We start from the raw sequence: 23,628 nt of genomic DNA, 5'->3' as shown, positions 1-23,628 counted from the left end.
AAAAACTGTTTTACAATTAAGCTATCTGTTGAATGCAGGCTATGCCAATTACTTAAATCCAAATTCAAGACAAACTACTCAGTATTCTATTACATACCATTAAGAACCAAATGGTCCATATAGTATAATTTACCCATTCTTTGAGGAGAAAGAGAAAAAGACAGCTAGAGCACTCCCAAAATACAACTATTTTATTAAATAAAAACTTGGTTTTCTCATACTAATATCTGAGGACTGAATTGTTTACACAAAATCATATAACAACTTAATGGCATAAACAGAATTAAATCATTCTGCTTTATAAATGTATACTGTTGAAGACAGGCCATAGCTGAAAAAATCATGAAAACCAGGTCCATATTTCCTAGAAAACTCACAAAGATATAAACTCTTTTTTTCTCCAACTTCTCAGGAGAAATCTACCTTCTTGCACAGCAAGTAAATGTGGAACATATAGTACTTGAAAAACTTATAGTGCTTAAAGTCAGAAGTCCATTCAAATTATTGAGGGTTGCCAAGAAAATGTTCAACCACTGCCTGCTGCTTAACTCAAAAAATACTGTTCAGGGCTTTTTTGTCGATCTAAGAAGTGACATACAACGTAGAGTGGTATCACCAGGCTCTGTAGCCCAACCCCCTACATTAAATCCCAGCTGCACCTTTAACTGGAAGTATGATCTTTAGAGGTGTTGCATTTAAAAAGAAGATTTTTTTATCTTAAAATTTCCACAAGCTATTAGCAAGCTAAGATAGAAAAAATGATGACCAGTCTGCTAGCAATTAGGGCAGGAAACACATACCTTTACGTTTTTCTCAAAATATCACTATAGTTGCCAATTTAAAACTTGGGGTTCTTTTTTGGTTTTTGCGGGGTTTTTTGCCATTTCTAGGACCGCTCCTGGGGCATATGGAGGTTCCTCTGCTAGGGGTCCAGTTGGAGCTGCAGCCCCCGGCCTATGCCAGAGCCACAGCAACGCGGGATCCGAGCCGCGTCTGCAACCTACGGCACAGCTCACAGCAACACTGGATCCTTAACCCAATGAGCGAGGTCAGGGGTCGAACCCGCAACCTCATGGTTCCTACTTGGATTTGTTAACCACTGAGCCACGATGAGAACTCCACGACTTGGGATTCTTGCTCTGATCTCTTTCTAACTTGCACTATTCACCTCATTCCACTTGAGAACTGTCTTGGTTTTCCAGTCTCCTTATATTTGACTTGTGCAGTATATTATTGACTGTGCTGGACTGAAAGCCACCCTGGGTTCTGACTATGTGTTATCTCTATGTCTGACTCCTGCCTGTGCACACACCATGTCAAATTGAAAAGGGGTCACATTGTTTTCTTACATCTGAAAACTGCAGTCTGAAAATATAACTCTTTACTAACCCACTGAGCACTTCTGTATCTGACACTGTGCCAGGCATCATCTATTACAGGGTCCCATTCTTCCTCTTCTGTTTCAGTGTGATTATTTCTGATTCGGTCTTCTTGCTTCCCAGCTTGCCTGTATACTGTTGCCAGACAATTTTCTTAAATCTAACTCCAGTTAAACTTGAGCCTTGGACAACACAGGACTGAACTGCAAGGGTCTACCTACAATAACATTTTTATCAATATTAAATACTACAGTATATAGGGTTTGTGGTTGACTGAATCAGGGATGTACAACCATGATGTGCAGATATGAAGAACTACAATTTTTTTTTTATCTTTTTAGGGCCGTGGCATATGGAGATTCCCAGGCTAGGAATGGAATCATAGCTGTAGCTGCCGGGCTATACCACAGCCACAGCATCGTGGGTTCCAAGCCACAGCTGTGACCTACACCACAGCTCATGGCAATGCTGGATCCTTAACCCCCTGAGTGTGGCCAGGGATTGAACCTACAACCTCATGGTTCCTAGTAGGATTTATTTCCACTGTGCCACAACGGGAACTCCCCAATTACAAATTACACTCAGATTTTGGACTGCAGGGAAGGTCAGCACCCCTAAACGCTGCATTATTAAAGGGTCAACTGTATACTATTCCCCTGATTAAAAAGTAAAAACACTATACTACACTACACACACACACACACACACACACACACACACACACAAAGGAATGCAAGTTAAAAAAAAATAGTAAAAATTGAATAAGGTCTGTATTCTAGTTCGCAGTAATGTACCAAAGTCAATTTTCTGGTTTTGACATTAAACTGTATCTGTATAACATGTTGTAGTTTCACAAACTAGGTCCTGTACACACATGACAAGGAGAAACAAAAGAAACAAGCAGACCCCTCTAGGTGGGTAGGTGGCAGGTTTAATGAGCAAGGGTATGCACTGACAAGGTTTGTTTTAGGCAACTGCAAGACTGTTCTTGGAACAGCTCCCACTGTGGGGACAGTAGGTGGGGCACATTCCAAGGACAGGGAAGTGAGGAGGCTCCGAATGCCCAGATCCATTTCATAGATCAACCACTGGTCACATCCTCTCTATGACCTCTTTAACAGACATCACCACTGGGGGAAACAGAGTGATGTGTATGTGAGATTTTGTACTGTGTATTTCCTGTGAGTCCATACTTACTTCAATATTTAAAACAAACAAGCAAAATAAAACCCATAAATATTTTTTTTCATATTTTTAAAATAAACATGAGACTCTGTATTTCAGGCTATCTTCTAAAACAGAACGATTTCCTTTGTATAGCTAGTGTTTACCAAGACATTTTGCCTTGACCTCTCTCTCCCTCATTTGGCTTTTCACTTACTCTTTCAAGATGTATCTTAAATGTTACTGCCCCCTTCAGGCTGATCCCCCATCATCTGAACAGTCTCCCCACCCATACAATCTTGTACAACCTCCCCTTTTGACAAGCACAGTATATATCATTCAATTTGAGGAGTGATTTTCAGCTCCCACTAAACTGTCAACTCCTAGAGGACAGAGTTTGTGTCTCACTTATCTTTTAAGTGTCCCGATATTCTAGTAAGTGCTTTGTTCAGTATTATTAAAACAAAATGAAGAATTCCTTTTTTTTTTTTCTTTTAGGGCTGCACCTGTAGCATATGAAAGTTCCCAGTTTAGGGGTCGAATTGGTGCTGCAGCTGCAGCAATGCCAGATCCTTAACACACTGACTGAGGCCAGGGATGGAACCCACATCCTCACAGACACTATGTTGGATTTTTCACCCACAGAGCCACAAGAGGAACTCTGAAATGAATTCCACTTTCAATAGACAAGGAAAAGTGGGGGTCAGTCATAATTATCTAATAAACCAAAAATTTTACACACTGAGGAGAAAGATAATACATCTTTTTAACCTAGTGTAACTTTGCATGTTTTAGGTATTTTTTTCTCTGCATATTTTTTTGTTAGACACAGCAGAAAGTGAAGGTACAGTTAATATGCTTTCAGGAATTAAAGCTGAACCATGAAATCAACCTATGCAACATTCAGAAAAACTCTGGTATAAATTTCATGGAAGCTGGACACTAATTAAAAAGAAATGTCAAATTAGCAAGGTCTCTAAACTGCACTTCCATTTCACCTGTCCATAAATTATTTTCTCCTCAATGTGAATGTCTTGTTCTTAGTTTGCTTTCCTTTAGCTTCTCGTTATGTCTTTCAATAATAAAGCATCCATCAAATTCCTCTAGTGTCACTGGGGTCTAGTTCCCATCACATAAAGTCTGCAATGACCTTAATCTGAGCCTTATATGTCACTGCAAGGCAGTGTTCCAATTTTGAGGCTCAAATAATTATTTGTCCAGCACTCAGTGTGACACGCATGATTATTTCAGCACCCTTTTCAGTGAAAGAATATGTAAGCAAATAAATAATAATATAATAATGTAGGAAGAAGCTCAATTAAAAAAAAATTCATACCCATTTACCTAACGTGAATCTCTGTATCTAGTTTCCAGATTTGCTAAAACAGATTTTTTTAACACACTACTAAAGGGAGGTTTTATTCAGCCAGTGTTTCCTACTTTGAGCTATGTTTTTTATTTGAGGTGATCAAGCTACTGACATTCTATAATGAATTCACAAATAATGAAGCATTTTGAGGGCCTCTTAAAGGATAGGTACTATGCTAGAGACCCAATGGACTTCATTTGATTGTCCAGTCTTTGTGACGAATTTGAGCTTAGTAAATAGCCCTTCCATCAGAATCTCCTTATTACTAAAAGTGTTTTAAAGAATAAACTTTAGTTGGGGACATCTTCTTGGTTTGTAGAGCTCATGAGTCCCATACAAGGATCAACCCAGGATCTTGCCTCAGTAGCACCAAAAGCTGATGAAACAGAACTGACTGAAAATTACTTCTCTAGTTTTTCGATTATACTTTTATCCTCAACAGGCATTAATTGATAACATACTAAAGGCAACTTAATTTTTTGCTTAACTACTATTGATCCTTAGCTGAGGTCATGCCCTTAATTACAAAACTTTTAAAATAAACTCCTCACACTACAAACTCTTCACCTCTTCCACTGAACAAATTCTTTCAAAATTCATGAAGTCAAAGCGAAGGATATGTTTATCCAGAAGAGTACCTTACAAATACGTGTTTTGATAATTATCTTAAGCTCAGAGCCATGCTAACTCTGTCCAATATAATCTAGAAAGAGACTGATATAGCTTTTAAATTAGATAAATGATTCTAAGGAAACTGATGTTTTGGCACCACATAACTTCAGAAGAGCATTAGGAAATCCATTTATTTTAGTTCTGTGAGCTCATAAGGAAATAAAACTTACATTAGTTTTAATTGCAGAGATTGAGGTTTATTCTCAAAAAAAATATTTCAAAGTTATAACTAGGAAGTAAAAAATCCAGTTTCCCACAGAGACTTCAAGAAGGGATAAGAGTAGAAAATATTTATAGTCTAGAGATTTATGAAAAACTAATACAATTTAGTATTATTTGTGAAATATACTGCTGAAAGTAAAGTGTAATCAATTTAATTTATAAGTATTTTTATTGTATACACCGAAGAAACCAGTATTTGATGACTTCAAGATCAAGTTACACTCAAGATGCAGAGCATATCAATTCAGGGGCTGTTCTGAGAAAGAAAATATAGACCTTGAGAATTAGATGAAAGCTTTTGAGGAAGGAAAGATATCAAAGCAGTTAGACTTTTAGTGTTGTTACTTCTATTATGTGTATGTGTTTGTACTTTCTATTAACCAAAAAACTGTAACACTGAGCCCCTGCCCTCGGAGATCTATCTAGATGGAGAAAATTTCATGATTTATTCACAGTAAGTACTGACTATATTGAAAAAAAGTTACTAAAGGAGAAATTGGAACATGAGCTGAAACTTAGAAGAATGTATAAAATGTGTACCTCTGATAATAAAATAAAATTTGCATAGTTGTAGAAGAGGAGAGAGCAGGGAGAAACATGAGCAAATGCAGTGCCCAAACAAACTGAACCCCCCCAATTTTTTTAATCATAAAATTATGTAAGAATTATTTCAGGCAGTTAAATTCTGAAATTAATGTAAAGTTAATAAATGTGAGAGTTCTTGAGTAAAGCATGCAAAAAAATTGAATTGCATCCCAGTTAATTAATAAACGAATGGGAGAAGAGATGAGAGTTAGTGGGTTAAGAAATGTATGTATTCATTTGTACAGTGATAGGAGCTTTCATTAAGATGGTAGTGATAGGATTTGAGAGTAAAGGGCAAATCTGAAATGTATTTTGACTGAAAAAATAGTATAATTTAATGATACATAGATGAAAAACTGGATATTTATAAAGGAGATATGAGTTAAATTTGATTCCAAATTTTCAGCACTGTAAGAATACAGAAAAAAAAAAATGCCATTAAGTAAATTTGAGGCATAAGAAGGGGAGCGGTTTTAGAAAAATATTGGGAGCAGATTATAACCAGAATTCAAAGATAACATATAATATAATTAAGGAATACCCAAGTGGGTGTTATCTGCAGGCAGTTCAAAACATGTGAATAAATCTTGGCTGAGTGGTTGGCTAGACACAGTAGATTTGTGAAGCATTAGTAGAAAGATTACTTGAGTTCTTGAATCTTGAAGAGGTTGGAGTTCCTGTCGTGGTGCAGTGGTTAATGAATCTGACCAGGAACCATGAGGTTGCGGGTTTGATCCCTGCCCTTGCTCAGTGAGTTAACAATCCGGTGTTACTGTGAGCTGTGGTGTAGTTTGCAGATGCAGCTCGGATCCCGCGTTGCTATGGCTCTGATGTAGGCTGGCAGCTACAGCTCCAATTCGACCCCTAGCCTGGGAACCTCCATATGCCGCGGGAGTGGCCCAAGAAATAGCAAAAAAAAAAAAAAGAACAGACAACCATGGATTTCTCTGGAGATTGTCTCCATTGAGAATTGAAGAGTAGGGGGAAAAAGAAATAACAGAATAGTAAAATGTTAGAGAATAGTGTAATATAAGAAATCTAGGGAAGGGACTGCTTTTATCGTTAAGCTCCACTGAGCCTTCTTAAAAATGTGTAACCATTATTGGGAATAAAATACATTCCTTTTTTTTTGGTTGCAGCTGTGGCATGTGGAAGTTCCCAGGCAGGGATCGAACCCTCACCACAGCAGTGACAATGTTGGATCATTAATTTACCACACCACCAGGGAACTCCTTGGAATAAAATATATTTTTATAAATATTAATTTCTTTGACAAGTGAATGTAATTTAAAAAAAAAACCTCCAAATCTCAGTGGCTTTACATAACAGAAGCTTATTCCTTGCTCTCAGAAAGTCCAAACATATATCCCTTGATTGGTGGCCATCCTTCCAAGGAGTCATACTTTAGAGCCTTTATCCTATGGCTTCTCTCTCTTCTTGGGCTTCAGAGTCCTATGCATTTGGCTAAGGAATGGGCAAAGAGAATGAACTGTGTGTTGGAGTTTTTATGGGTGAACCCTGGAAATTGCATCACTTTTCTTCACATCTTATTGGCTAGAACTTAGTCATGTGGGCTTATTAATATCAAATCTATTTGGGAAATGTAATCTACAGGCTCACAAGGAAGAATCTGGTTTGGTGAACATAGTCAATCTTTGTCACACTTGGTTCTGGTGATATACCTTACTAATGATGGTAATGATGAAGAGATAGGAACTAGGTAAAATGCTGCATCTAATATTTGATGTTACAATTTATGGACGTGGAATTAAATACATCATTTTGTCTTTCAACAAAAGGCTTATACTATAGCTATTATCCTACCACTGACAACATGAATTTCAGCAAATCACATTTCCCTTATTATTAGTTACAGTAGTACCACTGAGAACCACTGATGATTGATTGATTGATTGCTTTTTAGGGCCTCACCCGTGGCATATGGAAGTTCCCAGGCTAGGTGTCAAATCCGGGCTACAGCTTCTGGCCTACAGCTGCTACAGAAATGTGGGATACCAGCCGTACCTGCGACCTACACCACAGCTCATGGCAATGCCAGATCCTTAACCCACTGAGCGAGGCCAGGGATTAAACCCATGTCCTCAAGGTTACTAGTCAGATTCATTTCCACTGCACCTCAACAGGAACTCCCTGCTTTAGTTTTTCTCCTTTCACTCTTCCTCCTGTACAGGGAGTTGGATTCTTTGTGTGAGAAGAGTGAGAATCCAAGAGAGTAGAATTCAAAGTCAACACTGATTATTATTTATTAGCTATACTTTATTATGTTTATCAAATATATCCGCTTGCATTTATGATGTGTGAGGCATTGTTCCAGAGTCTTGGAATATAGAGTGAATAAAACGAAAAAAGATCCCTTCTCCTGTGAAGCTTACAGTATCAGGGGAGATAAAATACACAATGAATACAACGTGTAAATAAATGGATTGCGTATTAAAAGGTGATAAGGTGCTATATTGGAAAAAAAAAGAGATAGTAGAACAAGGTGAGGTGGAACGAGAACACTGCGAGAGGTGAAGGAATTACAACCTTATAAAAGGTCATCTGGAAGATATTTCACCTAAACTTTGCTAGCAATTTTGTGTACTCTTTTTCTCCCACAGTTTTAGGGTATAATAACCTACCTGATGCTTAAAGAGGTAAAGCAACCTGCTTAAAACCACACAGTCAGTAGGTAGGTTGTTGAATCAGGAATAAAACTCGGGTTTGTTTGAGCCCAAATCCAGTGTGCTCATCTATTTCACATTATCCTTTTTTTTCTTTTCAGTCATATTTATTTATCAAATTAATACAACTAGTTGTGTTTCCTTTACTTTCACCTAGTATACTTCTTCCTGAACTGTCAATCAAAGCCAGTGTTCCCAGGAGATCATTTGGATGTAATACAAGCCTGTCACCCTTGGGCAATGACATGTATGATTTTTCTCACATCTCCATGTTAGTTTAGATATGTGCTGTTATCAACAACTTTCAAAAGTTGAAACCACAATATTGATTCTTCCAATCCAAGTGTGTAGTATATCTTTCTACCTGTTTGTGTCATCTTTGATTTCTATCGTCTGTGCCTTGTAGTTTGCAGAGTACAGGTCTTTTGCTTCTTTGGATAGTTTATTCCTAGGTATTTTATTCTTTTTGATGTGATGGTAAATGAGATTGTTTCCTTAATTTCTCTTTGTGATATTTTATTGCTAGTATATAGGAATACAAGAGACTTCTGTGTATTAATTTTGTATCCTACAACTTTTCCAAATTCATTGATGAACTCTAGTAGTTTTTCTGATAGCATCGTTAGGATTTTCTATGTATCGTATAATGTCATCTGCAAACAATAACAGTTTTACTTTTTTTCCAATTTGGATTCCTTGTATTTCTTTTTCTTCTTTGATTTCTATGGCTAGGACTTCCAAAACTTGGTTGAATAAAAGCAGAGAGGGTGGACATCCTTGTCTTGTTCCTGATCTTAGAGAAAATGCTTTCATCTTCTCACCATTAAGAATGATATTAGCTAATCAAAGCCATTTATGATAAACCCACAGCAAATATAATCCTCAATGGGGAAAAACTGAAAGCCTTCTCACTCAAATCTGGAACAAGACAGGGATGCCCACTCTCACCACTGCTCTTCAACATAGTTTTGGAAGTCCTAGCCACAGCAATTAGACAAACAAAAGAAATAAAAGGCATCCATATAGGAAGAGAAGAGATCAAACTGTCACTGTATGCAGATGACATGATGCTATACCTAGAAAACCCTAAGGATTCAACCCCAAAACTCCTTGAACTGATTAAAAAATTCAGCAAAGTAGCAGGATATAAGATTAACATTCAGAAGTCAGTTGCATTTCTGTATACCAGCAATGAAACATTAGAAAAGGAATACAAAAATACGATACCTTTTAAAATTGTACTTCACAAAATCAAATACCTCGGAATACACCTGACCAAGGAGGTAAAGGACCTATATGCCGAGAACTATAAAACTTTAATCAAAGAAATCAAAGAAGATGTAAAGAAATGGAAAGATATTCCATGTTCCTGGATTGGGAAAATCAATATTGTGAAAACGGCCATCCTACCCAAAGCAATCTACAGATTCAAGCAATCCCTATCAAATTACCCATGACATTTTTCACAGAACTAGAACAAACAATCCAAACATTTATATGGAACCACAAAAGACCCAGAATCGCCAAAGCAATCCTGAGAAACAAAAACCAAGCAGGAGGCATAACTCTCCCAGACTTCAAGAAATACTACAAAGCCACAGTCATCAAAACAGTGTGGTACTGGTACCAAAACAGACAGACAGACCAATGGAACAGAATGGAGAACCCAGAAATAAACCCTAACACCTATGGTCAATTAATCTTTGACAAGGGAGGCAAGATCATAAAATGGGAAAAAGAAAGTCTATTCAGCAAGCATTGCTGGGAAACCTGGACAGCTGCATGCAAAGCAAAGAAACTAGAACACACCCTCACACCATGCACAAAAATAAACTCAAAATGGCTGAAAGACTTAAATATACGACAGGACACCATCAAACTCCTAGAAGAGAACATAGGCAAAACACTCTCTGATATCAACATCATGAATATTTTCTCAGGTCAGTCTCCCAAAGCAATAGAAAGTAGAGCAAAAATAAACCCATGGGACCTCATCAAACTGAAAAGCTTTTGCACAGCAAAGGAAACCCAAAAGAAAACAAAAAGACAACTTACAGAATGGGAGAAAATAGTTTCAAATGATGCAACGGACAAGGGCTTAATCTCGAGAATATATAAACAACTTATACAACCCAACAGCAAAAAAACCAATCAATCAATGGAAAAATGGGTAAAAGACCTGAATAGACATTTCTCCAAAGAAGATATACAGATGGCCAGCAAACACATGAAAAAATGCTCAACATCGCTGATTATAAGAGAAATGCAAATCAAAACTACCATGAGATACCATCTCACACCAGTCAGAATGGCCATCATTAATAAATCCACAAATAACAAGTGCTGGAGGGGCTGTGGAGAAAAGGGAACCCTCCTGCACTGTTGGTGGGAATGTAAACAGGTACAGCCACTATGGAGAACAGTTTGGAGATACCTCAGACATCTATACATAGAACTTCCATATGACCCTGCAATCCCACTCTTGGGCATCTATCCGGACAAATCTCTACTTAAAAGAGACACGTGCACCCGCATGTTCATTGCAGCACTATTCACAATAGCCAGGACATGGAAACATTCCAAATGTCCATGGACAGAGGATTGGATTCGGAAGAGGTGGTATATATACACAATGGAATACTACTCAGCCATAAAAAAGGATGACATAATGCCATTTGCAGCAACATGGATGGAACTAGAGAATCTCATCCTGAGTGAAATGAGCCAGAAAGACAAAGGCAAATACCATATGATATCACTTATAACTGGAATCTAATATCCAGCACAAATGAACATCTCCTCAGAAAAGAAAATCATGGACTTGGAGGAAAGACTTGTGGTTGCCTGATGGGAGGGGGAGGGAGTGGGAGGGATCGGGAGCTTGGGCTTATCAGACACAACCTAGAATAGATTTACAAGGAGATCCTGCTGAATAGCATTGAGAACTATGTCTAGATACTCATGTTGCAACAGAAGAAAATGTGGGGGAAAAACTGTAATTGCAATGTATACATGTAAGGATAACCTGACCCCCCTGCTGTACAGTGGGAAAAAAAAAAAAGAATGATATTAGCTGTGGGTTATCATATATGGCCTTTATTATGTTGAGACAGATTCCCTCTATACTCACTTTCTGCATAGTTTTTATCAAAATTGGTGTTGAATTGTGTCAAAAGAATTTTCTGCATCTATTGAGATGACCATATGGTTTTTATTCTTCAGTTTGTTGAAGTGGTATCTCACACTGAATGACTTGTGGATATTGAAGAAGTCTTGCATCCCTGGGACAAATCCACTTGATCGTGGTGTATGATCCTTTTAATGTATTGTTGAATTTGGTCGCTTGTATTTTGTTGAGGATTTCTGCATTTTTGTTCATCAGTGATATTGGCCTTCTTCGTTTTTGTGATGTTTTTGTCTGGTTTTGGTATCAGGGTGATGGAGGCCTCATAGAATGAGCTTGGGAATATTCCTTCCTCTGTGATTTTTTAGAAGAGTTTCAGTAAAAGTGGTGTTTTCTCTAAATGTTTGGTAGAATTCACCTATGAAGCCATCTGGTCCTGGACCTTTGTTTTTTAGAAGACTTTAAATCATCTCTCAAAGAAATAATTTGCTAATGCCATCATCATGGGAGTTAGAATTTCCTGCTTTTTTTAAAAGAATCACTGTCTTTTTTTTTATAAAACTGATAACTGCTTTAATATATGTTCAGTTAAAAATTGACCTTTGCTTTTTCTTTTTTTATTATTAATGTATAGTTGATTTACAATGAATAAAAGCAGAGAGTTAATAGGTCCCTCTAAATATTCATTGTTGTACAATAAAATGACCCAATCACACACATTTCCCTGTGCTGTACAGTAGGATCACATTGCCTATCCATTCCAAATATAACAGTTTGCGTCCAAAAACACCCCAAAATTCCCATCCACCCCACTCCCTCCCCTTTCCCCCTTGGCAATTCCAAATCTGTTCTTCTTGGCTATGATCTGTTTCTGTTTTTTGCTGTTGTTTGTTTGTTTGTTTTACTTTCAGATAGGATCATCTGGTCCATATTTTACATTCCACAAATAAATGATATCATATAGTATTTGTCTTTTTCTTTCTGGCTTACTTAGAATCTCACCATGAATTTTGGGGGGCACAAATATTCAGTCCATAGCCAAGGTAAATATAGCACTTCCTGATATTGCCAAAATGCCAAGTGATAATGCTTCCCTTTATAAAGATGAGGTAGATATAAAACACAGGTATATGTGTGTATGTGTGTGTGTGTGTGAGAGAGAGAGAGAAATTGTATCTTGCCTGATGCAATATTTAACCTCTACCATGATACAGGACACTAAACTTAATAAGTGTATGTGAAATATCTGTTCTTAAAGTATATTTGTCCCATTTCCTACTATCTTTATTAAATAAGTGATTTTCTCAAAAAGACTTCCTTGAGGGTTAAGTCATCTTTGTCCCAAGGTAATATTTTAGATATCCAAAAGAAACACCGTTTGTGCTATGTTTACCATACCTAAAAGGAATAATTAAGTAAATCAATATGAGAACTGTTGAAGTCAATATTATTCTATCTTTAAAATATAGCTTTGGTATGTTTGTTTTCAAAATTCTTTTTCAAGCCTTTACCTTCCATCACCAGGCCAGTTAATAGGTCCCTGTAAATAATCATTGTTGCTCATAGAATAAAACCCAGAATCCTATTGGACCCACAAGGCTCGGAGGATCTGGCTCCTGCTACCTCTTCATCATCATCTCCGAGAATTTCCCACAGTGATCATGACACCCTGACCACAGTGGCCTTCTTTCTTTGCCTTGAATATGCCTGTCGCTTCCCCACTACAGACTTTGAATGTGTTCCCTCTTCTCAGAGCTTTTTCCTCACTGGTTCATTGTCATCATTTAGGTCTTACCTCAATTGTCCTGCCATTTATAGACTGTGTGTATCTATTAATAAAATGTAGCAGCCACAACCCATCTCTATTACATTATTCTGTTATTTTCTACCTAACACTTATGCACTTCTTGTTATCTTGTTTATCTATTTGTTTACTTGGTTATTTTCTGCCTTATCCACTAAAAAATAGACTCCTTGAACACATGGACCTTATCTATATGCACAGACATCTATATCCACAGCATAGAACTGTGTCTTCAATAAATACTTGCCAAACAAAAAAATAATGATGAGTATGTATCTGGATAATATGTAACAGATATTAAGCACTGATGCATTTTATCCACAATGTGTATGAAAGAAAGAGGAAAAAATGAGAAAAAAAATGTGTGTTTCTGTGTAGGTGTATCATGTTATGTTCTATGCAGTCTGCAAGAATGTGTGGTCTAGTCTTACATAGGAAGTGCAGATAAATAATTGTGGATTATGAATTAATATAGCTGTTTCACTATTTCATTAACTGTAGTTCCAATCAATTGTACAATGCTTTTATTTTTTGCATTATTTTGGTTTTTATTTTTTTTATAAATTACCTTTATATGGTGTGGAGGAAAGCTTACATTAACTTTGGGAGGAATTATTAGTATGGAGACACATTTGCGTCCATCCATTATGATCTAATAATGAAGAGTATGAGGCCAGTGATGGCTTCTAATAAATGCCAGAGTGATAAAATGTAGTAACAGCATTTAAATGTGCCAAGGAGAAAAGAAATTTGACAGTTTTATGCTGCTTATAGTGGTAGAATTCAGATTTAAGTCATCAAACTATAGCGTGCTATGCTAAATGACACTGCTTTAAGTGGGCTGAAAAGAATTACAGGAAGAAAAAAAAGACTCCAGTTTTGCTAGATTTGGTTTCTGATGCAAAAGCAGTAGACAAGAGGAATTTGACATTTAAGGGAACATTGTTTTGTCAGAGGAGGATTCCCAGGAGGACAAGGTAACATTGCAAAGGCTACATTCATCTCCCCAGCAAGGGTGCTGATTTCTTAACAAAATAATGATAGTTGAGGGAAAATTAAGAACACGCATTGCTTAGCTGAATGATACCGAGGGGAACTGTTCATTTAAAAATCCTGGAAACAGTTTTTGATATGCGTTTGCAGATCTCAGCAATGTCTTGATCGGTCAAGGAACATATAAGGACACAAACTGGAAATATCAAGACATACTTTGTGAATTTACATTTTCTCCAACTCAGGCACTCCTTAATAGCCAGAGTCCTTTGTTATCAAGCTGAATGACATCCTCTGGCATGTGAAGGTTCTCTTTTAAAATTACATTATCCTTCTTTTTACAGATTATTTTTTTCTCCTGTTCTCAACCAAGATACTAATATTATTCAAGTGCTTCAAAGATATATTGCTTGCACTTTGCTGACGATATGTGGTATCGCCTCTGGTTAAGCCTTTACGAAAAAGCAGTTATTTCTATAAAAGAGAAAACTTGTGTAGCAAGACGACAAAAGACTTTCACCACCACACTCTTAAATCTGAATGAACCTGCTGGATTGATAAGAACAGGAGAACGAGAATTAGCATTTTGCTCAAACCCCCCTTTCAGCAGTGCCCCAGAGCTATATAATTCACTTCCTCTCATTCTCAGATAAAAAGAAAGGGAGAAGAAACTCTAATGTACATATTAAAATTGGAGTTTTTTGAAAGAAAATGTAACTTTCTCTGGATGAATGATGATGAGATTTTCCATATGGAAATCTCTTGAAGAGTGAAGACAGCGAGAAACGTAGGCAGCAAGACTCTGATTTCTTCAAGGGAAGAAAAAAAAAAAGCATCCAGGCAAATCTTCTCTTCTTAAATTATTACAAGCATTGGTGTTATTTCAAATTGGCAAATCTCTACAACATCATTTCCAGACTTAGGTAATATAGAATTAGATGCACAACCAGATAAAAGAGAGGTAAATACTTTTCTTAAAAGATCCCTGAGAAAATACTAGAAAATTATATTTAGATTATTTCTTAATCTTATTAAACACTTTCTGAATCTTATGAAATACAGATTACCAATCATACTTTTGAGACTACAGGAAAATTGTTTATGCCATCATCCTGTCTCCATCCTTTTCCAGAAACCTTTTCTAGAAACCTTTTCTAGCTACAGCCATTCTTATATTCAAATGGCTCATTTTGTCAGCTCAATCATTCTAATATGCTCATTTACATGAAAGTGCTACTAACTAACCATGGCTTGAAGTAAACCAGAGGAATGGTTTCCTCCAAGGGCTATGAGAGAAAGTTTAATCCAAAGAAATAATTCTCAAATGGTAAAAATTTTAGGCATTTTTGCCAGGGCACACCTATTATGGAAACATAGCCTTCTACAGTCAGCATCACAGGCTATCCTCTGATTTGTCTTTGCCTACATGTGGCTCATTGCTCTAAGACTACTGTCCTCTAATTTCAGCATATAGCCAAGGCACTTGGAAGACTTCTTAAAACATAGATTGCCTAGTCACTTCAGAGTTTCTGATTCACTAGGTTTGAGATGGGGCTGAAGACTGATTTATCCAATGCTGCTGGCTGGTGGGCCCACTTTGAGAACCATTGATCTAAGTTCCTGATTCTTGTGCTTATCTGAAATTACCTAAGGAATATTATCTTATTTTAAAAAATTTTTATTGAAGAATAGTTGGTTTGCAACATTGTGTTAGTTTCAGGTGTTCGACACAGTGGTTCAGATATATATCTATAATATCTGTTTTATATATATAACAAGGCAAAGAGAGTTCCCACTCCCTTCTGCTCCTGGCTTCTAGATGTTTTGGAATACAACGTATTAATGCTGTCTCTGGGAAACCTCTGATTCACTTACTGGAATGTTTGGGAGAATTTAATTAAAAGTGTGCATGAATGCAATTTGAAAAAAAATATATATAATATATATTTCTTTTTCAGATTCTTTTCTAATTTATTACAAGTAATTGAGTAGAGTTCCTTGTGCTAAACACTAGGTCCCTATTTATTTTATATGTAGTAGTGTGTATGTGTTAATCCCAACCTCCTAATTTATCCCTCCCCTCTTCCTATTTGGTTACCATAAGTCTGCCTTCTATATCTGTGTGTCTATCTCTGTTCTGTAAATAAGTTCTAAAAATGCAGATGCCACCCAGAGAAATCCTGATGTCATGTGCCTGCCCTGTGACGTAGAATCAGCTTTTTTAAAAAATCCCTAGGTGATTCTAACATGCAACAAAGTTTCAATCCACTGATTGAATAATGAGAGTAAATGTAACAATACATAATTAGAATACAGCCCCTATACTCCAACCTTAAGCTAACAATATTCAGTATATGCTCATTCAATACCAATCCTGTGTACTGGGGGTGCCCTGGCCTGCAAGGTCCTATGTGACCTGATATCTGGAAATCTTTCTGACCTCACGTCTTAACAATTTCTGCCCTATCTACCCACAAACACTCAGCTGCAGGCACAAAGGCTAACTTGCTGCTCTGTCAGTACCTCCATGCACTCCCAGCTCAGGGCCTTTGTACTCACTCTCCCTCTTCCAGGAAGACTCTGCCCATGTCTTCCACCATCCTTTCCTCTAGTTCTCATTATCACCTCAAAGAGTATATCTAACCCATTTATCCAGGAGAGCCCTGCCTTCCCTTAAATCCACCCCTTTATCCACTTACCCTTGTCCTCAGAGCACTTAGAGCTACTCAAATTAATAAACGTATATTTATTGTCCGTCTCATTTCACTGAGCATAAACCCCATGAAAGTAGGATCTATGTGCTGTTCACTGCTACATCCCCAGTGCCTAGAGATGAGCTTGGCCTCTGACAGACACTAAATAAATATTGTTGAGTAGGTGGGGATGCAGTGATAACAAGATGAGAATGACAAGAAGAAGGAGATTCATGAATCTGAAAAGCAAATGGGCACTGAACAGCGTAAGAACAAGTCCATCCAGTTAGCAGAGCACGGAAGGGCAATAGCCTGAAGTGGACAGAGAAGACTTCCCAGAGGAAATGAATTCTAAACACAAAATTGAAAGTAGGCATCTACCAGAAGGGTGGGACAAAGTACTCAGATTATGACATATTAATGAATTAAAAGAAGCTTATTAGATAATTCAGCATGGATGTATCAAAATTCCACCAGGAACAAAGTGCAGCCACTGAGCTATAAAATATACAAAGATGACTCAGACTGAAGTCTGAGAGCGTGGAATCCTGGAAGGCAGAACAGATTGCCTTCTAGTCTGATGAATTTTAAACATCTTTGTCCACCTTACCATGACTACAGCAGATAATACTGCACACATAGTAGGCTCTCTACTAGTATCTTGATGAGTAAATATGAATGTAAGAATTGTAACCTGTGAGGGTTTGGTGATCTCATTGACATTTCCACAGTGCCTTATACACAAAAGGGCCTCAAAAAAAAAGATCAAGGATCTCCTAAGGTGATTGAGTTCACCATACTTTACCCAAATTCCAAACTATATGACTCATCCTACATAAATATTCCTAGGTTTCCAGCTTTGATTTTGTGCTAATTTTCTTTATGAAAAGGAACTCAGTAAATTATTTGGTGCAAGTGGCTTCTTTGTACTAACCAAAAGACACATGATTTTTTTTTTTCTGTTTTTTTTAAAACCTGTCAGCCTCACAGAATAGTACATCCAGGTTTTTGTAATCTTCTTATCCTATTTTTAATCTTGAGATACCTGACAAATCCTTACATTCTTTTATTGTGACAAAAGTTAAAAATGACACCACGGAGAAAAACCACACTGAATACTTCTCTAGTTTTAAAAGTAATTAACTTCGATGTAATAAACTTTAACCCTTTCAACTCCTAGCAGCCTCTATCAGAATCCTGAAGGTACCAGAAACATGATCAAGGAAGAACTAACAATATCTAATAAACCCAATACAATTTTGGTCAACAAACACTAAGGTGGTCCCCAGTGATTTCCACCTCCTGGAATCCTCTCTCTTGGGCACTTCCCTGACCTTGACTGTGGAGTAGCCTATCAACTTACTCTAGCAAATAAAACTTGCAATTGTGAGGAAATGTTACTTCCAAGAACAGGCTGAAAAAAGAAGGTGGCTTCCCTCCTGGGCACAGTCTTGCCCTATGTCTCTTCTGAGTCACCAGTCACCCTGTTGTGGATATTCAGGTAGCCTGTATAGAGGCCCACCGGGTGAGCACTGCAGTGAAGTCCACCAGTGCCCACAGGAGTGAACTGGGAAAAGATATTCTGAAGGAAGTGTATAGCAGCCATGGAAGTGTGTGTGGTGAGGGTTCTAGCTCCAGCTGGGAACTGAGATGGGTTCAGTCCTGGTTAACAGCTTGACTGCAACCTCCCGTGACACCCTGAGGTGTCCTAGCTAAACCATGTCTAGATTCCTAACCCATGGATTCTGTGGGATACCAAATATTTTATGATTTAAGCCGTTATGTTTTGAAGTAATTAGTAACTAGTACAATAACGAACATCAAGACAGATGCCGTCATTTGGCTTCTACTCACATATGGTTGCCTCTTAAGCTCCTTCCTCTCAGAGGTAAGAGAGCATTGTGGTTAACAGCAGTGACCCTGAAGCCCAATGTATAAATGTGAGCCATTGTTCTGACTTCCATAAGTAGTAACATGTGATAATAGCATCTACCCCACAGGTAATGGTAGTAATTAAATGAGCTGATAACTTAAAGTTCTTCATTGATACTTCATGTTTTATGATTGCAGCTGCTTTTACTATCCATTCTTTACCTTCTTCCCTACATTGACATTCTCCACGCCAGTTCTCCTGTTGTCCTCTTTTTTACATCAATTTATTCCATTTCCCCTTTAAGCATTCTTTCAAGACATATATATGCTGTACTGCAACTATTTGTTCTTACAGAGAGACTGCTATTACATAGACAAGAGGTGAATGAGCAGAAGGAACCCAGTACTCTTAGGGCATATAATTCTCTCCCCTCCTTCTACTGCTTTACTTTCTGCCATTCTTCCTCACCACCAGGGTACTCTGAATTTTTGCGGTTGTACTGCCTTGATTATTTTATCATTTGAAAGATTTATTGAGCATAGAAATAGTCTGTAGCCAGCAGAGCGGTCCATCTTCTTCATGAAAGGGTTTCTGGCCTTGGCTTAATCTCTTTAAGATTACTGATCTCAGATAAAACATATTAATATAGCAAAACCAGCTATATTTTTTCAAATCTTTAAATAAATGTTATAACTGACTTGAAATATCCACATTTTAAAATCTGTTTACTTTCTTGACATTAGAAATCCATATGATTACATTTGGAAATTTAAGTTCGATCCTATTAATAACCCCTACATTTCTTTATGGATTTATATCCTTTTTTAGAAACTATCTAAACTTAAAAAATACTTTTTTCACAGAACATTTAAGCAATTTCAGTAAAATGATATGAGCTCATAAGACCTGCTCGGTGATTCTTTGGCACAAAGTTGAAAAATATTGCAAACTTTGAGCACAGTGAGAGGCAGCATGGCTGAGTGCTCAAGCGTGCCAACCCTTGGAGCCAGCCTGCTTGGGATCAAATTTTACTCTTACTTCTTTTTTTTTTTTTTTGGCGGGGGGGAAAGGGGGTCTTTTTAGGGCCACACCTGTGGCATATGGAGGTTTCCACGCTAGGGGTCAAATCAGAGCTGTAGCTGCTGGCCTATACCACAGCCAGAGCAACACCAGATCTGAGCCGTGTCTGCGATCTACACCATAGCTCACAGCAACGCTGGGTCCTTAACCTACTGAGAGAAGCCAGGAATCGAACCTGCATCCTTATGGATACTAGTCAGATTTGTTTCAGCTGAGCCATGATGGGAACTCCCTATTTTTACTTCTTAATGATATCACACTAGCAATTTACCTCTCGTGCCTCTGTTTCCTCATCTGTGAAACATGGACAAAGGTATCTACCTCATAGAGCTTTTATAAAAATTAAATGAGTTAGTATCTCTAGGTTGCTTAGACTCTAGTACATAGTATATACCATACATGTTTGTTAAATAAGAATAAAATAAAGAGGTTAAGAACTCTCTGAGATGGGTATTGTTCTTCAGAAACCAAACCGTAAAAGAGGAAGGAAAGCTTCCTAATAACCTTACAGTGTTCCACTTCAGCATCCTCTAGAGGACAATTTGTTCTCAAACACAGCACACTCTTCCAAGATTATCTATATGCAGGGGGAACATAGTGGGAACTCCAGGACTGCCCAGGAGATGACAGTGGTTGAGACAAGTGGATGGTATAAATAACTTGGAATCAAACTTCCTATTCATATTAATCTGGATGCGAATGGAATTTGGAGGTTTCATAAAGGCAAACTTCACTTTAATTCAGGATTTCTGGTCCGTGAAGAAATTTCAGCTCAGCTAAAAATTTATTTGTTCATTATTTTATCAATTTGGTGTATCATATTGAGGACCATTTCTTGGAAGATGCAAGATAAATGTTGCTGGCTTTAGGATGCTCACCCTAAAAAGATCGAGTATTCATAAAAAACAGATTGTGTTGTGTGCTCTAATGAAGGTGCATTGCAGGTGTAATGAAAATGTGGTGAAAAAGGAAGGATAATATAGATGACATAATACATATAATCTTCTCATAAGCAGTAAAAACATTAAGACATAAAAGAAGAGAAAATGTTGGTGTGATAGCTAAAGGCAGATAACATGCCAGGCAGAGCAACCGGAGTTTGCAAATCATGGACAGGCACATGAGTACAGCCTGTCTCAGAAATTAAAGGAATGTCAGTTTTGCTGTTTGTGGAACATCTGAGAGAAAGTGGGGAAACAGCACAGACACCACAGTGCAGTGGGAAGGTCTTGGAAGGGCTTGTGCACCATGGTAAGAAATGTAAAATTCTTCTTTTAGGCCAAGAAATGCTCCACAAAGATGGATTGCTGGTCAAATAAGCTTGGGAAGTGCTGACTAGCACATCTCCTTGGAGACTACGCTGCGAATAATGGCTCTAAGAGATCATGATGAAAAGAAACCATTTTTCAAACTTAATTAAATAGGCAAATTCAAATGGAGTTCCACTTTCTGGAAATAAGTGTCCTCAGGGAACAAAGTTGAAGGAAAGCTATTGGAAGCCATGGAGGGTAACTCTGCTTTTGATATGGAAGACAAATCTGAGAATAAAAAAAAAAATGGCTCAATTAGGGAGACTAGGCAGGAAATGACTAAAGCACTAAATAAGGAAATGGTAGTGGGATATCACAATAAAATCATTAGGAGAAAGAACAACATGGTGTCAGCTTAAAGGTAGGGAGTATGAAGGAGAGAAGGAAGTTTGAAGTGACCCAAAGGCTTTACCATTTAAAATCAGGTAAATGTTGTCTTCCTTTTAAGTGTCAAACACAAAAAATAGGATCAGAACAATTCAAGGTATAACATAGACCTTGTTCTCCAGAACTTAGAAATAAGGAGCTCAAACACAGAGTACATGTGTTGGAGGCTCTGTTTTTTCAGTATCAGTAGACTTTGCTTACTGAGCCATTTTACCTATCTCTAGGCAGCCCCATCCCTTCTCAATGTCCTGTGTTATGCCCTTACACCCTTACATTTCTTTTTCCATAACAATTCTTTTTTCCAGAAAAGATTCCTTTCATTTACACTTCAGTATGATGCTTTTTTCTCATGGATATTTCTAGTTTAAGCCTTCATTCTCATTAACATTAAAGGCTTTACCTTTTGGATATAAAGTACAGAGACAAAGGGAAGAAGTATAATGCTTAGGGAAAGAGACAAAGTTTACATTGCCCTAAAATTAACGGGGTACAAGTGATGAACGACTCCTAATTAAGGGCAGCTCTGGACCTACAGAAGGGGATGAAAGCAAAAGCCAGTCAACTCTCTTCCAAACACCTGAGAAGTGTACATCATGGTCCCAAAACATCTGAAAGTAAACACAATGAAATGAACAATTCCTCAAGTGAGAGCCAGAATTTTTTACAACAGAATAGGCAATGAAGTTTAAAAGTTTTAAAGTTTGTTTAAAAGTTGCAGGGAGTTCCCTTCATGGCTCTACAGTTAATGAACCCAACTAGGATCCATGAGGATGCAGATTCCAGCCCTGGCCTCACTTGTGGGTTAAGTATCCAGCATTGCCATGAGCTGTGGTGTAGGCTGCCAATGCGGCTTAGATCCCAAGTTGCTGTGGCTGTGGTGTAGGCCCAGCAGCTGCAGCTCCAATTCAACCCCTAGCCTGGGAACTTCCATATGCTGCAATGTGGCCCTAAAAAGACAAAAAAAAAAAAAAAAATGCCATAGATGTCTAGATTCCTTCCCTTGGGGTCTCCAGGTTGGCGACTAGGAATCTGAATTTTTAATCAATACCCCTAAATGACTTTTATTTTTATTATAGTTTATTTACAATGTTCTGTCAACTTCTGCTGTACATCAAAATGACCCAGTTATACATATACATACATTCTTTTCTCATATCCTCTTCTATCACAAGTGATTGGATATAGTTCCTTGTGCTATGCAATAGGACCTCAGTGCTTATCCATCCTAAATGACTTATGAATGCTAATATTCAAAAACAGTTGACAAAATAAGACATATGGAAAATATATTAAGTATAAGGCTTAGTATAAAATATAGGCAAACAACATTTGGTTGATCAGATTTGGGGTTATTTTTGCTGGCAGTGGTAGAGAAGCCAGAAAGCAAATTTCATTCTGAACTTGCTTTAGGTAAGTTAATTATAGGGGGATTTACCAGTATTTCTCAGAATGGATTTAGAATCAGCTTGGAACATTTTTATTATCTTGATTTAAGAAAGGACTTAATTTAAGTCAATCCAATTTAAAATGACTAGTCAATTTAATCAAATTTTAACCAAAATAGAGATTTATTTGGCATTACCTCGCTCTATTGTTCACAAATTTAAAACAGATGATTCCTTTGTGCAGATAGAAAACATATATTTTAAAATAATTATTTTGGAATATTTCTACAACATCACAAAACTAAGTAAATAATTATTTCATTTGCTATCAGTAAATAAATATGAGACTCTGTGATGTTACCCATCTCCATTATAAATATACAGATTTTTTTTTAACTATTAAGAGCAAATTGTTTGCATTTTGGATTTTTCCATCAATAAAGAGCAGATAATAACATTTACATAATATTATTTGAAATATCTTGCAAGCTAAATTTAAACTTTTCTAGAGACAAGTGTTCTGTGTTTATTTTAAATGTTGTGTTTATTTTCATGTTCACCTGAGAATATCTGCCCAGGTGAACATGAAAAATTAAATATATAGTTTACCCTTTAATTGCCTTCACCTTATTATTTTAATTTATTCTCTGATCAGAAAATTGTATTTTACTTGCTCAAAATTCACTTTTGCAATCTAGTGTTCATTTAGGCAATATTTCTTATCCTTGACTAAAAACAAGGATCATCAGTGAACTCACCAAAATATATAAATATCCAGGCTCTACCACTGACCAGTTTTTGAAGGGTAGAGCTGGACTACTCTATGTTTAGAGACTCACTGCTTAATTCTAAAGTCTGGCCAAAATTGAAATACATGAATTATAGCAAAAACACATCAGTTCTA

Source organism: Sus scrofa, chromosome 9 (assembly GCF_000003025.6).
Source record: "Sus scrofa isolate TJ Tabasco breed Duroc chromosome 9, Sscrofa11.1, whole genome shotgun sequence".
NCBI lineage: Eukaryota > Metazoa > Chordata > Mammalia > Artiodactyla > Suidae > Sus > Sus scrofa.
The sequence above is the reverse complement of the archived record's forward strand: the minus strand, read 5'-3'. Positions refer to the sequence as shown.